Source organism: Cupressus sempervirens, chromosome 1, assembly GCF_028749045.1.
Source record: "Cupressus sempervirens isolate cs-2001-9-10 chromosome 1, ASM2874904v1, whole genome shotgun sequence".
In the NCBI taxonomy this organism is placed as follows: domain Eukaryota; kingdom Viridiplantae; phylum Streptophyta; class Pinopsida; order Cupressales; family Cupressaceae; genus Cupressus; species Cupressus sempervirens.
Genome location: NC_143118.1, coordinates 332134320 through 332149716, shown reverse-complemented (window position 1 = coordinate 332149716; position 15397 = coordinate 332134320).

Below are 15397 nucleotides of genomic sequence, written 5' to 3'. Positions count from 1 at the left end.
TTTCCACAATTTTATACTACCCAAAAAGAAGACTTAGAACATTTTGAGACATTTTGTTGGAGTGAGTTACTATTATATAAACATTTATGAAAAATTGATGAAGAAATCAAGAAAATAAAATAATAAATCATTGATAATTAGAAGCAAATGAAAACACAAAAATACATTGCATGGCATGTTCATAGAATAGATAAAATTGAAGATGAAATAAATGATTATTACCCATCTAATGAAGAAACAAATAATCAAGATGATGTACAAAGGAATGAATGGGATCTGCAATCTCAAAATGGACTTTTTGGTACTATCAATGCTAGGTCAACGCAATTTTGACAACAACAATAATTGGGAAAACTATTGATCTCAGATTGGTTTTGACGATTGAGTGTCAACACACTTAAGATATTTACTAAGTTCATGCCAAGCTAGTAACATATTCTAAGTATAATATGTATATATGTCAAGTTGCAATGAGTGTTGAGTCACTCATGTGCTGAGTAGTTCAAGTGCTGAGTGAACAGTTGATGCCAAGCAAGTGCAAGTGTCAAGCAAGAAAAAATTATAATAAGTGTCGAGCATCAGTATTATCGAGTGTCAAGTAACACAAAATGGACCTAGTTTTTTGTAATGGCACAAAGAACTATGTAAATCATTTGTGAACAAATTTATGGATAGATCTCGAAGCTTTAAAGATAAGATCAAATCTATTTGGATTCCCTATGTGATCAACATGCAATTAATCAGAAAAATGGAAGGAATTGAGTAGGAAAAATGAATGAATCTAAATTGTAGATCAATATCTAACCCTAAGCCACCAAAGTCTTTTTAAAGGGAGACGAAGCCTCATAATTCAGCATGAGAGTGAGTATGAATGCATGTGAGGAGGTGATGCTAGTGAAGATTTGAAGAAAATGAAAGGGGTGAATTGACCAGTATACATTCAAGGTGACTTAGAAGAAGGACAAAATTGCAAAATCAGTTTGCAAAATAGGGGATCAAGGACACAACAATTTCATATTCGATCAGAAAGAATCAAGATGGACTGAATTGAGATTTGAAATCAGCAATACTAGATTGTAAGTAGTCAAATCAAACATTCTATAGTACTTTCTAACAACTATATCAGCAAGATGAAATCCTTTATACTAAGATTGACTTAACAATCATAGTGAAATCCTTTAATAGGGTGACATTCCAAGTGAGTGTTCTAAAGTCCTTTAGCCATGCACACTTTTAATAGGGTGTTAAAATCCTTTAACATGGTGGGATCTAACAATCCTTTGTAAGCCTTTAACAGGGCAGGCCTTTCACGGGGCAAATCATGAGAATGGTCAAACTATGTACACTAGTAAATTTGAACTCATTTTTTGATGAATTTTGGTCAAAATTTTGACCAAGTAGTTCGTGGTAATTTTTCTTGTCAAAATTTTGACCAACTTGCACCTTGGTCAAAATTTTTACCAATACATTTGTCAAAAAAAAAAAATTTGCTAGCTCTGATTTGTCATTGTTGGTCGAAATTTCCACCAATGTTTGGTTGAAATTTTTTTAGAATTAGTAGAAATATTTAACCAATTCTTGGTAGAAAACTTTCAAGAATTGTTCAAAATTTCCACCCATGTTTGGTCAATTTTTTTTTTTCATAATTGGTAGAAATTTTGACCAAGTCTTGGTAGAAAACTATCAAGAATTGGTTGAAATTTCCACCAATGTTTGGTCAAAAAAATTTAATAATTGGTTGAAATTTCAACAAATTCTTGGTAGAAAACTATCAAGAATTGGTCAAAATTTCCACCAATGTTTGGTCAAATTTTTTGATGCTGTATCAACAAATTTTTTCTTATCCAAGTCATTTAATTTGCAACCTTTTAAATCTCTACAAGGATAAAGTTGGAGCGGGAGAATTTTTCTTTAAGAAACAATTGCTTGATACAACATGGAACAAAGAAGAACATAAACATATAGCATGGACATGTATTCTTTGAAATGAAAGCATCCAAGAATGTAAGCAAAAGAAAAACTATTGAAGTGTAACATGCCTCATTATGCACTCTTGATATTTCCAAAGTTGATAGAATTTTTTTCAACCATGAATAATGATATATTATGTAATCAAAGTAACAAAGGAATTTCATATTCATGATAGTCAATTTTCAAAGTACAATATAGTACACTACATAAGTTGAAGAAGAAAAGTATCCTAAATTGAACACCACTATATGAAAATTATGCATTTTATCCCATAAGAACTTCAGCACTGGAAAAACTACTTTTGAAGTTTATTGTGGAACAACTACTTTTGAAGTTACTTGTGCAGTCATTTTGCTCTTTTTTAGAATTTAATGACTGAAGAGTACTTCAGTTTCTTTAAGTTGTTATGCAATCATAGTTGCACTTGTCCAATATATCCTTTATCTGCTCCTTAAGAAACACTCTCTATGAACTCCTTTAAATCAAACACAAAAGTTGAATCCTTCTTTGTAACGATGTCCTATTTTACACAACACATTTTAAATATTATACGCCAAAATATATATCATGGTTGCACTTGTACAATGTATGAATTGAAGAAAACCAAGTTTGAGATCAAATTGTAATTTTTTTTGAAATGACAATTTATTCACAAAAGAGTAGATATGAAAATGCACCTTTTTAGTCATCATGGCTGAGATAAGATTTGTACGGGTAATATCAAAAGCAGGGTTCCAAACAAAAATCCTAGATGGAGCTACTGTTGACCTTGTCCACCAAGAGCATGAGTTAGTTCTTTTGGTGACCTCTCTTCAATTATTATAGACTCACCAGAGGAATTTGAGAGATCCACTAAGGTTAGAGGAGCAGCTACATAAAATGGAATATGATGGTCGAAAGCTAAGAGTGCTAGATTATATATCCCTATTTCATTTTTTGTGTCACCTATGAAAATATAATACCAACTTAGCAAGCCTTAACATACAAGAACAAATGTTGTTGGAAAAATTATGTTGGCCAATCATCTAATGAGATTTAATTTGATGAACATCAATTTCAAATATCATAGCAAAGAAATTGCAAGATATTAATAGTAATTCTACATTCCATTTGCTGCAATCCTATCTACTCCTACAACTATAGCATCTACACAACCTGACTTCTGCAATGTTGCTGCTATAGAATCTACTATAAGGACTGTAGGTATGTGATCATGGACCAATTCATATGTGGTGAGACTTGATCCTTGAATAAATGTAACAAATCTTCAAGTCAATATAAATCTTGATATTGAAATCATGCGCGATAATTTTTTTCAAATATGGAATTTCAATAAAATGCAAAGTTGGATGAAAATGTTTAACACATTTCATGTTTCATCAACTTTGAGGGATACACCAGGGAAGTTTCTCGGGAAAAATTTTAATCAAAAACTTATGTTACTTTCAAAAACCAAAAATAGTAGCGCAAGCAGGACTAGCTAAAATAAAATATTGTGAAAATTTCCACCTAATCTCTTCAATAATCAGTAAGCCTATGAAATTGTCAGCCATCAATACACTCTCTATGTTTAGAGAGGACCCTTGATCAAATAATAAAAAGAACAGTCTCTTGACATCAAATGAATGATCAGTTGGTAGGTGGAAATCACTACATATGCTAAAGTATATGACTTTTTAAATTGAAATAATCTATGATAACTTTTTGAGACAAAAATTTTTATGATAATTTTTCAAGTTACATTAATTATTAGAATCTAGATACAAACAAGACTGAACAATTTTCTTGAAGATTTTTGACATGAAGTGAATTCTTATAGACTAAAATATAGAGTTCGGTCATAGAAATTAAAAAAGAACCATCCACAGTATTTGGTTGAATGGTCTCGTTTTTGTGCAAAAAGAAGTCTCTAATAGTCCCTCAAAATGAAGTGCACAAATCACACCAAGAGTAGTACCATATACAGTAGTTGCAAGACTAGCCAAACACATCACTATGTTATGTTAGAATCATGTAGAGTTCACAAAGAAATGGATACGTCAAACATATTATTGAAGTTTTTTCACACCTCCCAGTGTTACAATGAGTCAAAATATTAAGGTTCTGAGTTTTTTTGGTCTAGCATAGAATAAATTTAGCCCCATGTAAACTTTGATTGCTTTTTTAGAATTTACATCATCTATCAACATTCCTTTAGCAGCTTCGATATAGGCCTATACTCAAGAAATATAAAAATGCCATTAGAAATTTAGTAGTATATATATACAAAATTATTTGACCTAAGTATACATAGATGATTAGACCTCAGCAATACTTCATATCATTACTAACTCAAAGTGCCTTCTTCATATTCCCCACCAAGTCCTTTGTTGATTTATCACAACCATTAGTTTCTACATTAAAAATAAACTAGTTATTGGTTCCCTCTTTGATCATCAAAGATGGATTTTATACCAATGAATTATATAGATTCATGTGAGGAAATCACCCCTACTAGCCATCAAATGTACAAAATTAGGAAAATAAGACTAATAGATGTAGTATAGGGTATTAGATATAAAACAAAGTGAAATAGAAGATAAAACCTAAATGTTGTGTGGGTCCTTTCAGAGTTGGAAAAAGATTCCCCAAACAAAAATGAAGTTTAAAAAGAATGAAAAAGTCACATCAAATTTAACAATCTAGAAAGCTAGAATGTGATTTCAAAATTGCAACACAAAGAAAAAGAATCTCTTTCCTACAATTCACACCCAACAAATACTAAGATCGCAGCCAAGTTGAAAATTAACATCATGTAGGTTAATAAGTTCCCCCTAGAACATATGACCAAAGAAGACAACAAAAACCATGAATTTCCTAACATGAAAGGTGATGCTCAGGAAATAGAAACACAAGGTGTACACCCGTTAGAACATCATCTTTAGAATAAAATTTTGGTAATTTCACTTGTTAAGAACTAGTTGCTTTAGCATTGCTATTGATAAAAGTAGTCTTGCAAAACTCTGATGTGAGGGTGTCACTCCAAAGATACAAATTAAAGGGATGTTATCTCCATATTGCACAATATCTCCTGAATGCTACTGTTAGAATATGGCTTCTCTAGTTCCTTCTACCAGATTAATTTCTAGTAATGGTAGTTTAATACATGATTGGGGGTAAGATAGAATTTGAAGCCATCACAGTAGAGGGTGTACAGTCAACTTTGTCTCACTATTAGTAGTCAAACACAATAAATGTAATTGAAGAGCTACAAAATGAGAAAGGATCCTGCATGCTTGTTGTGGAGATGCTAAAGTTTTAGCTAGCTTGCATGTTCATTACCATTGAGGACATCTAGAAATTAGATGTGATTACATCATGCCATTTTCTCTGGCCCTTCCACCCATAGATCAAGATGCCAGAGGGAGACATGTTATAGTGTTTCACATCTCTAATAGGGAATTGAAGGGGAAGGTCATTCAATGAAATGAGCCTTGAGTCACATTGATGTAGAGAGCAAGAGCATTAAAACTGTAGATTAAAATGATTGTAATGCTAGATGAGGATTTCATTTATAATATTTTTAGATGCCCAAACATTAATGAGTATGTTGATATCATCATATAGTCAGCATAAGATTATAATGGAAGCAATCTGAGACATGTAGGAAGAATATGAACATGAACTAGCTCAAGACATCCAAGCCTTCCATTGCAAGGTGGCCAAAGACTCCCCCATACTAAATTCCAATGAGAGGTCAATGATTTGATAACCCTTCTCAATAGGGTTAAAGGTCTTCCTAAATATTAAATTTTTCACTAATGAATGTATCCATACATTCACATTTTTAGAATGACAATCATAAAATCTTTTGGGTAAAGCAGATTAGTGATGCAATTTGTGATTATCTTTCAAAGGTGTTAAATAGATTGAAGTTCTACATGACCTCCCACCTAGTGTATAATGTTGCATCAATGAGACATTTTGCAGGTGTGAATTTATAGAGTGACACAAGTTAAGTCCTAGTGTATGAGTATTATTCCTAAACTCTATAAAAGTATGAAACACTTGACGACAGTTAATGAAGCTTCTTAACTAGTTTGGTTGCACTGTCATTGTGCTTTAATTTATTTAAGTAGGGTAGCCACATTTGTGAAGGATTCTTATTTTGAGTTTACATTCTCATGGTGGATGATAGTGTATTAGATGGTGGATGATAGTGTATTAGCTATTGTTTAGTGCATGTGTTTAGTTAAATTTTTCTCTGTCTAGTGTAGATATTTCATTGGTTGTTGCAAATGGTTGGAATGGTCCAAAGTTGTAAGAAGGCTCCTAGGACCCATTTCTCTTCGCTCAATATTAGTCATTGCCTTAAAGAAAATTTTGATGGCTAGTACCTAGAAACTCTGGAAGAAGTAGTGTTGGGAGTAAAGGGAGTGTAGGATATTTGGTGAAATGAGTAAGCATACAACTAGAGCATATTTCTTGGCTTAGTTGAGTTTCAAGATATCAAACAAAGCCTTATAGAAAGTGGATTTATTGATGCAAAAAGAGTCATGTTGATGTCTCATGTGGTCATCATAAATGTGGAGAACAAGGTTAGTATGCATAAAGCATGATTATATTGCTGAGAGGAAATGAAAGCAACCCTAAAAAAGAAATATGTGCAACATAGCTTCTCTCAAAAAGAATCTCTTTAACCATTTACCAAAAAGGAAGCATAAAAAATCCACCAAGAAATGTTGGAAATAATATTCCTAGACATAAGCCATTGGTTTTCCTACAAACCTATTGTCATTGATAGGATTTTCTTAAACCGATTGCAAGCAGTCACAATAAATTAAAAAACAAATCTAAAGAGATTGTCATTCAAAATAAAACTTTTTACTTACCAACATTCCATCAACTCTCTAAACTTTAACCTATTTACCTTTAATCTTGACGACTTCTCCATCATTCCAAGCCACTTTATAATCTTGCACCCATACTTGAGAACCTACAAGAATGCTTACAAGAGCAAGAACACTACTTGGTGGTTAACTAATGTAGGAACAAGAACTACTAATGGCAATAGATTTATATTACAGGATTGCCAATAAGATACATTCATAACCTTAATATCAATATGACATTCTCAAAATTTTCTCTCTAAGGACAACTCACATGCTAGATGAAAGAACTATAACAAAAAAAATATAGATCATCACATTTGATGACCATAAGTGGTCACTTACTGAGAAATAACAGTGGCAAGATTATCTCCAGTAACACCCAACCTAAGAATGAGAATAACAAGAGGAAACAGTAGGGAATTCAATATGTTGCTGGCCCTTGTAAAAGTTTTAAAAACCACACCTTGAAAACAAGCTTATGTGCATACACAATTTAGTAATTTCAAAATTTATAATATGTGGACATAATAACAAAGTTGAAACATTAATCTGATGAAAGCCAAAGTAAATTAAAAATCAATGAATGAGTTTGAAAGTGTAGGGAAATCAAGATACCATTTTGATTTATATTAGGATACAAGAATAAAATACAATTTTGAATTTTAATACAATTGCAAGGGGTACTAACGAGACCATTATACAGGGAAAAGATATAAATATAGATTACATGGACAAATACATAATAGCAGTAAAAGGAATGAATGGACTTGCCAAATCATCATCTCATCTCTATAACCCACACAAAATGTGAGATATAAGTACTTCACTCTCAATGGTATCAAATTGTTTTCCTATGTTACTGATGCCAAGCATATAACTATGGAGGAAGCAAGAGATTATATAATCCAAACTGAGCATGCATTCACAAGAGTGGGAGTGGGGTTAAATAAAATGTATGAAGAAATGAGGAATAACCTAACAAGAGATCTCAATAGAAAACTACAAAAGGAGAATGTGGAATCTAAATTTATGGTGCTGCCAGAGAAAAATAGAAATATATTACATGAGATCACTATCCTAAACAAGCCTCTTAAAATGCTTCCTTCTTCTCTTAGGACTCTGATGCTGGGTACCCCGTCTGACCTATTACAAAAAGCCAATTAACAGTTAAAGAATTCTCATAACATTGCTCATTCTTTTTAGTCATTGTGTTAATGAAGTGAATATAATTCTCATATAACTAGTGCCTTAACATCAAGAATGGATGTTGTGAAAGTATTGACTCCTTGCATTTGGAAGAAATTGAAGAATAATGGTCTGATAAGGATTAGAGAATTCCATCACTCTACAAATATCTAAGAACACACTGCAGATTGAAAAGATCATGGTATAGGTAGGGAAATTCATGTATATTATAATCTAGCAAAGGCTTCCAAAGATAAAATGAATGAAAAAGAGGGTCCTAAAAAGAGTCTCTATCACAAATCCCAAAAATCAAGACAGAATATACCTCCAGTCAAAGACATATCTAAAAAGAAATTCTGATACAGGTAGGCTAGATAAAATAACTTGATAAAATGTGACATAAATTCCCAAAAGCAGCAAAATTGAGATCAATCCTCATGCCAATAAATGTAATTCTTTATTTTTATAGGAGGCTTATAGAGTTATTGCAAACTTCTGTTAGTCTGCAAGTGCCTACATTAATTTCTGCAAATTTTGTTAAAGTTGTAATTTGTTAGAACATAGGACTCATCTAATTCGAAATAAGATCCAATCATTCGCATTTTTTGGGGTACAATAAAATTGAAATATTGAACATTCCTAATCAAGGATTTGGCATTAGAGCCATGATCTCACCATCTCTTATGGAACTTTTGCTAGCCAATAGAGGGAATTTAGATGGAGAAACAATGGATAGTTTGGTTGAATTTATGAAGCAATTGGACAAGTTAATAGAAATTAGAATAACTTGAAAGATAATATAGAGGAATAGGAAAGAGTTGAGAGAGGACCCTAGGTCAAAAACTCAAAAGCTTGTTACAAGGGTGATCAAGGAACATAGCTTCTTTGAAGAATAATGAAAGTTTAAACCAACAATCACTAATACCATGTTAAGATTCCAAAGAAAATTTCTTCAAATCTATGTTACATGAAATTTCTATAATGTTTTGGGACACCTAGATTGTTCCCTCATATTTACAGAACAAAGATTATAAATATAATACATATTTTAAATAGTTTAGAAAAAAATATTGAAGCTTGAAGCTTAAAAGAGCAATCTGCGGATTGGAAGGTAAACCACAACTTCATATGACTAGTATCATTCTTCAATAATTTCCATAATTAGTATTATTTTTCCTTCTTTAGTTCTTTTATTCTAATGATTATGGAATATACACTGTGATCTAAAGCTTTGATGAAAAATAAGAAGATAATCAATCTCAGAAAATACAATATATAATTTTTCATATGAATTTTACAAGCTAAATATTTTTCTTTAGCCAAAAGTATTGATTTGTGGGTGTTGTGTAAAGTTTATATAATTATTTTTCATATGGATTTTACAAGATTTGGTGTTTTGTAAGCCAAAATAATTTAGGACTAAATCCTCATCTTTGGGAGTATTGATTTGTGGCAGTTGTGTTAATGACAAGGATAGAGAGTTACAAGATGGATACATCCCAACAAAAGATGACTATAACAGGGGAGGTTATAGCTAGTGCTACAACAATTGGTGTACTAGGCCATGGACTCCTTGCTGCAGTACTTTCTAATGCTGGCCTAGCAACACCATGAATAAACTTTGTCAATTTATCTAGCTTGAATTTTATTATAAGGCTCACCAATGCAGCTAAAGGCAATGGAAGGGTTGCTTGTGCATTTCCACCTATTGAAATGACCAACACAAACAAAAATTTTAAATAATCAAGACATTGTTTAGAGATTTATAAGAATTTTCTCTTAAAATACATAGTTCATTGACATTTCAAATAGTGGGCTAACTCATTTACAAATAAGGGCTGACATACCTGTTAGACTTGGGACATGCACACCAGTAGCAGCTAAGACCTCTTTTATCTCAACCTCAATATTGTGAAGATTTTTTGCAGGACTTGGCCAGTCAGCTCCATTCATTGATGTAGGTTTTCAAATTCCACAAGTAACTTCTATTGTAAAGTAGCTAACAATGGTGGCAAGGGAAGCAAGAAGAAAATGAACCAGGTCCCTAAGGCCTGTGCATTCAAAAGTTTGAACAAAGAATAAAATAGTTATAATATTGCTACAACCTTTAATTGCAATTGCAAAATAAATCCTTCTCTGGTTATAGTCCATTATTAGTGCATTAAATAAACAATAAATAATATGTTTTAAATAGCCTTCAAGGAATGTTTCTAATGAAGATTTTAGTGGTGAAAATTTTGCGAGAAATAAATCAACCTCTTGCTCTTCTTAGGAAGAGGAGGCAAAGGTATGGAAACATGCCCTTGAATTTTTCAAAACTAAATATTTGGTGTTTTCCAAGGAAATACAGGCAATACAGGTGATGATTTGTTTATTAGGAAAGACAATAGGAGCTTTATCCATGGTGAATTTATTTTCTAGGAAGTTAGGACCAACAATGAAGCAGAATGTTGTGATGCTGCTGATTAGGATATTCCAAAAAAATTCCATAAAATCATAATTCCATTTAAAAATAAGAAAGGTAATAATAAATCTAACAAAATATTTTTACCCATTGAAATGCCTTCTATAAGAGAAATTTTGGCCTATGTATTGCGCACAATATTATTCACTTGGAAGCTGACATTAAATCATACGTCAAGATACATCTATTACTAATCAAATGTATATATCATGAAATCATATAGCATTCTCTTATTAATATATAATTAAGGGATTAGGCATTTTTATGTGGGTTCACATAATGACCTTATTAGGAATATATTGAAACATTTGCAAACTATAGTCTCATGGTTCATTGCCCTTGTGCTACCAAAGCATGGAAGGGGGCAGCCCTTCCATCCCTCAGCTCAACTTGGAGGCTAGTTGTCCTCCATGTTCAAGCCCAAAAGCATGGAAGGTGGTCTTTCATTCCCCTCCTTGTCCATAGAGATAGAAATCTTGCCCTTTATTCTATCTCAATGTGGCATACTTCATTGGACCTTAGGCCCAAAGGTGCTCTAAAGCCCCTAATCCACAAGCCTAGCATTCATCTTGGGGTGGCATACTTCAAAATTCAAAATTTAGAATAGATTATTTAATGAATCCCTTACCATGTATGTTAAAGCATGTAGCTTTGGTCTAAAAATAACTGTGATCAAGATATATATCTATATGTATATATGTATACCAATATGATGCACATACTATTATATATATATATATATATATATATATATATATATATATATAATAGCAGTATATAAAACTCTGCACAATTGAAACCAATGATCATATATATATTGTTTGAGATTTCATTTTAGACATGATCAAAACTTATTTTGTTTCCTTTGATTTAAGATCACTGTCAATCTGTATTATATCAGGCTGCAGCTCATAATGATCGGTAATACATGATTAAGACTTTTGTTAAGTCTATAACAAATCAGGCATGATTAACCAACACCGAATTGGTGCGATGGTGAATGTTCATGTCTCCATTCAGAGACAAGCCCATTCACCCTCTCACCCCTCCATGTGATAGAGACATGTCCGTTCACCCTCACACCCCTCCATATGATATATATACTTGATCCACTCGGTATAACAAGGCATCAAAATCAATCAATGCAAGCACATCAAAGGATAGATTTACATTTCAAGTTCAAGAACATTTTATTATCTCTATTATTTATGTACTAACATATATAGATTCTAGAGAAAATCTATTCTTTGACATCAGTGTTCATACCTGCAATCAAAAGTTGTGCATCAGTTAGCCTCAAATTTGAAATCTGGTAAGAAACTTTACAATATACTAGGAGGAGAAACATTTACATTATTCAAAAAATTCAATAATTTTGAAAATATTACCAGAGCACGAACACATATATGCATGCCTATAATTTAATTTTATTCACAGAAATTATCTTTAATCCATTTGCTTCTATCAGGTATTTACTTCTTCTCTTAGTTAGATTAGGTTTCTTAGTTATGTATCTCTTTCTTGCTCATTCAATTCCATTTGATTGATGGATCATTGTTGAATGATTGATATTGTATAAATGATTACTTGATTCTAAGGATTTCTTTGATTGTATAATTTGACCTATTTGCTAAGTGATAATTAAGTGATTATTGAATAGATGACTGATGTTGTAATGAATGTTAGTTTACTAATGATGATTGAATGAATGTTGGTTTAAAGAACAATTTGCTGGTTGATTGTTTTCTATATTCAAATTTTACTTTTTTGGATTCACATAATCAAGAGTGATGATTGATAAGAAATCCTTCGATGTTTGGAAAGATTTTTCCTTTATTGGTGAAAGGGTCACCACATATCATAAGAATTGAGTCACTAACCTCTATTGCTGCCATTCAGAACAATAAATTATTTTCCAAATGTATCTCCCTTGGATGTCCTCAAGTGAAACCTTCTCATTTTATATCTTTGAAAGTGAGGGAGAGTTGCCTCTCTTCATTATGTTTGCCCTTTGTAAGACACAGAATCTTTCACAATTACATTCATTTGAAAGAGTATATTCATATTTTTTGCCTTTTGATAGAATCGCATTTTTATTTTCTTTCTATTTGTTTCTTCTTCCCCTCATCCTTCCTTGATTGTTTTTTCTTCTTCCATTCATCCATACCCCCTTTCAAATGATTCTTCCACCTTCCTATATTTCATGTTTGGCATTAATTTCATGCCTTTTGACTATTCATTAAATTTTAATTATAGTATCTTTAATTTTAATTTTAGTTATTATTAAATGTTAGCTTAAAGAATAAATTTGACAACTGAGTGTCAGTACAGTTAACCATTTTTTCACTAAAAAATGCCAAAAAAAGAGTAAGTGTCGAGTAATATGAAGTGTCGAGCTATATCAAGTGCCGAGTAACAGTAGGTGCCAAGTGTAACAAGTGTCGAGTGTCAACAAGTGCCGAGTGTCAACAAGTGTTGAGTGTCAACAAGTGCCGAGTGTCAACAAGTGCCAAGTGTTAACAAGTGCTGAGTAACAGTAGGTGCCGAGTGATACAATTTTGTTTAGGTGTCGAGCTATCCAGGAAATAGCATGTGTCGAGCATCAGCAATGCTTCAGGAGCCGAGTAACACCGAATATCAGCATAAAAGTTTGAAATTGCACAAACTATGATGCAAACAATTTTTGTAGCCGACATAAAGAAAATCATGAAGGATCTAATGATGAGATCGAATCTTTTATCTATCCTATACAATCTACATGCAGCCAATAAGAAAAATGATAAAGGCATGCAACCAATCAGTAAAAGATAAGTATTGAGTGGGAAATTGAGATTCAATATGGATCGTAGATCCATATCTAACCCTAAGTCTTTGAAGTCTTTATAAGGAAGATGAAATTTCATTGTAAAGATATATGAGTGGATATACAAGGGTGCACAAGAAAATCTACTTTCAAAAGCAAGGGTTATCAGATCACAAAAGGACCAAGATCAGAGAAAGCAAAAAAGGTGTCTGCATTCAGCAGTCAAGGATTGTAATCTATCAGGTTCTTTATACCTAATACTTTCTAGCAATTGTATTAGAATGTAAATCCTATGGTGATAGGTTAGCTTAATAGTTATTTCGTAGATCCTTTAATTAGGTGATTAAAATCCTTTAACAGGGTGACACTTCATGTTAAGTGTTTGTAAAGCCTTTAACCAGGTCACTATTGACACAGTGTAAAGCCTTTAACAAGGTAGGCCTTTAACAGGGAAAACCATCAGAAGTGGTTGAACAAATATTGTTGTAGTAATTTTTGTGGGTATCATCCCCACCCTGGTTTTACCTTCTTATTCCTGGAGGGTTTTTGGGTTACCAAATTCCAGTGTTATGAGTTGTTGATGCATGTGTTTAGTTTCATATTTGTTTGATGTATTTACATGCATGCAATTTACTTGCAGTTAAAAGTTTTATTGGCTAAAGTGTGATACTTATGATTCACCCCCCCCCCCCCTGCTCTCATAAGTACTCTTTTCATATTTGAATATTCCACCAATTGGTATTAGAGTTAATCCAGGTTCTCACAAAGAAAAGCCTAACAGCTTGGAGGAAAAGATCTAAAGATGGAAGCTTTCAAACTTGGAAAGATCATTGAAAATCAAGTGATAGATGTGCAACTTGCTCTGCATAGCCTAGAGGAATTTAGAAACAAGTTGAGAAATTCATTAAAAAAAAGGAAGGATCTAACCATAGCCGAAAATGAGATAAACTACAAAGAGATTGATACCACCAACATATTTTCCAATGGAGACACTAAAGAGTTGGATACAGCAATAGCAGAATTGATGGAGAAAAACAAAGCTCAAACAGAGGAATTAAGATCTATCAAGATGGAACATGAATCACAGGCCATAATGATATGTAAAATTACTAAACAAAAGAAAAGAGCAGTTGATGATAAGGTCATGATGGAAAATGACAAAAAAAATCTTGCAAACAGACTTGAAGAAAAATGTACTGAATTGACAAGGATCTCAAACATGCAAATGGATACACTTGCCCAAATGATGAACCTTCATCATGAACTCAATGTGAAAGATATTGAGATCTCTACTTTGAAGATGCAAAATGAACAAATGTAGAATGAATTGAACAGAGAAAGAGAGGTGGCAGAGAATCTCAACAAGTCAAGTGAAGCCATCAAATATTTTGAGCAAGTACTAAAATCCCCAAGATCAACCCATGATACATCAGGACTTGGATACAACAGCACTAAAGTTGGAGAATCGTCAAAGAGTGAAAAATAAAGAAGTGATAAAGGTAAAGATGTTAAACCTACATGTCATTTCTGTGAAAAGAAATGACATACATCTAATGTATGTAGAAGCAAGAATGCCCATCAGCATGATAAACCTAAAAGTATAAACCATTGTCATAGATGCAAGAAGCAAGGTCATCAAGCATATGAATGTAGAACTAAAACTACTAAGACATCAAGATTTGATGGACGTTGTTATAATTGCAAAAAGTATGGACATAGAGCTTTTGAATGTAGATCAAAGCCTATGTGGACATTAAATCAACCAGCAAAGACATCAAACCATGAATTTTGGGATTACAACACTAGGTACAGTTGTCACTATTGTCAAGAATATGGACATATACCACAGAACTGCATAAGAACACATTTTAGAGGGAACTACAAAAGATGGTTGAGTCAAACTACATGTTTTAGTTGCTTAAAAACTGGTCATGTCAGCAGGAATTTCTCAACAAGGTCAAAGGCATCAAGTTCTGAGTTCAGCAATGGAAAGGCAAAGATAGATGTTGGACATATCAGAAGTGAAATGAATAAGACATGGAAGAAGAAAGATGATTATAGCACATCAAGTGCAAAGATCACTTCACCTAATAGGTCAAGTGA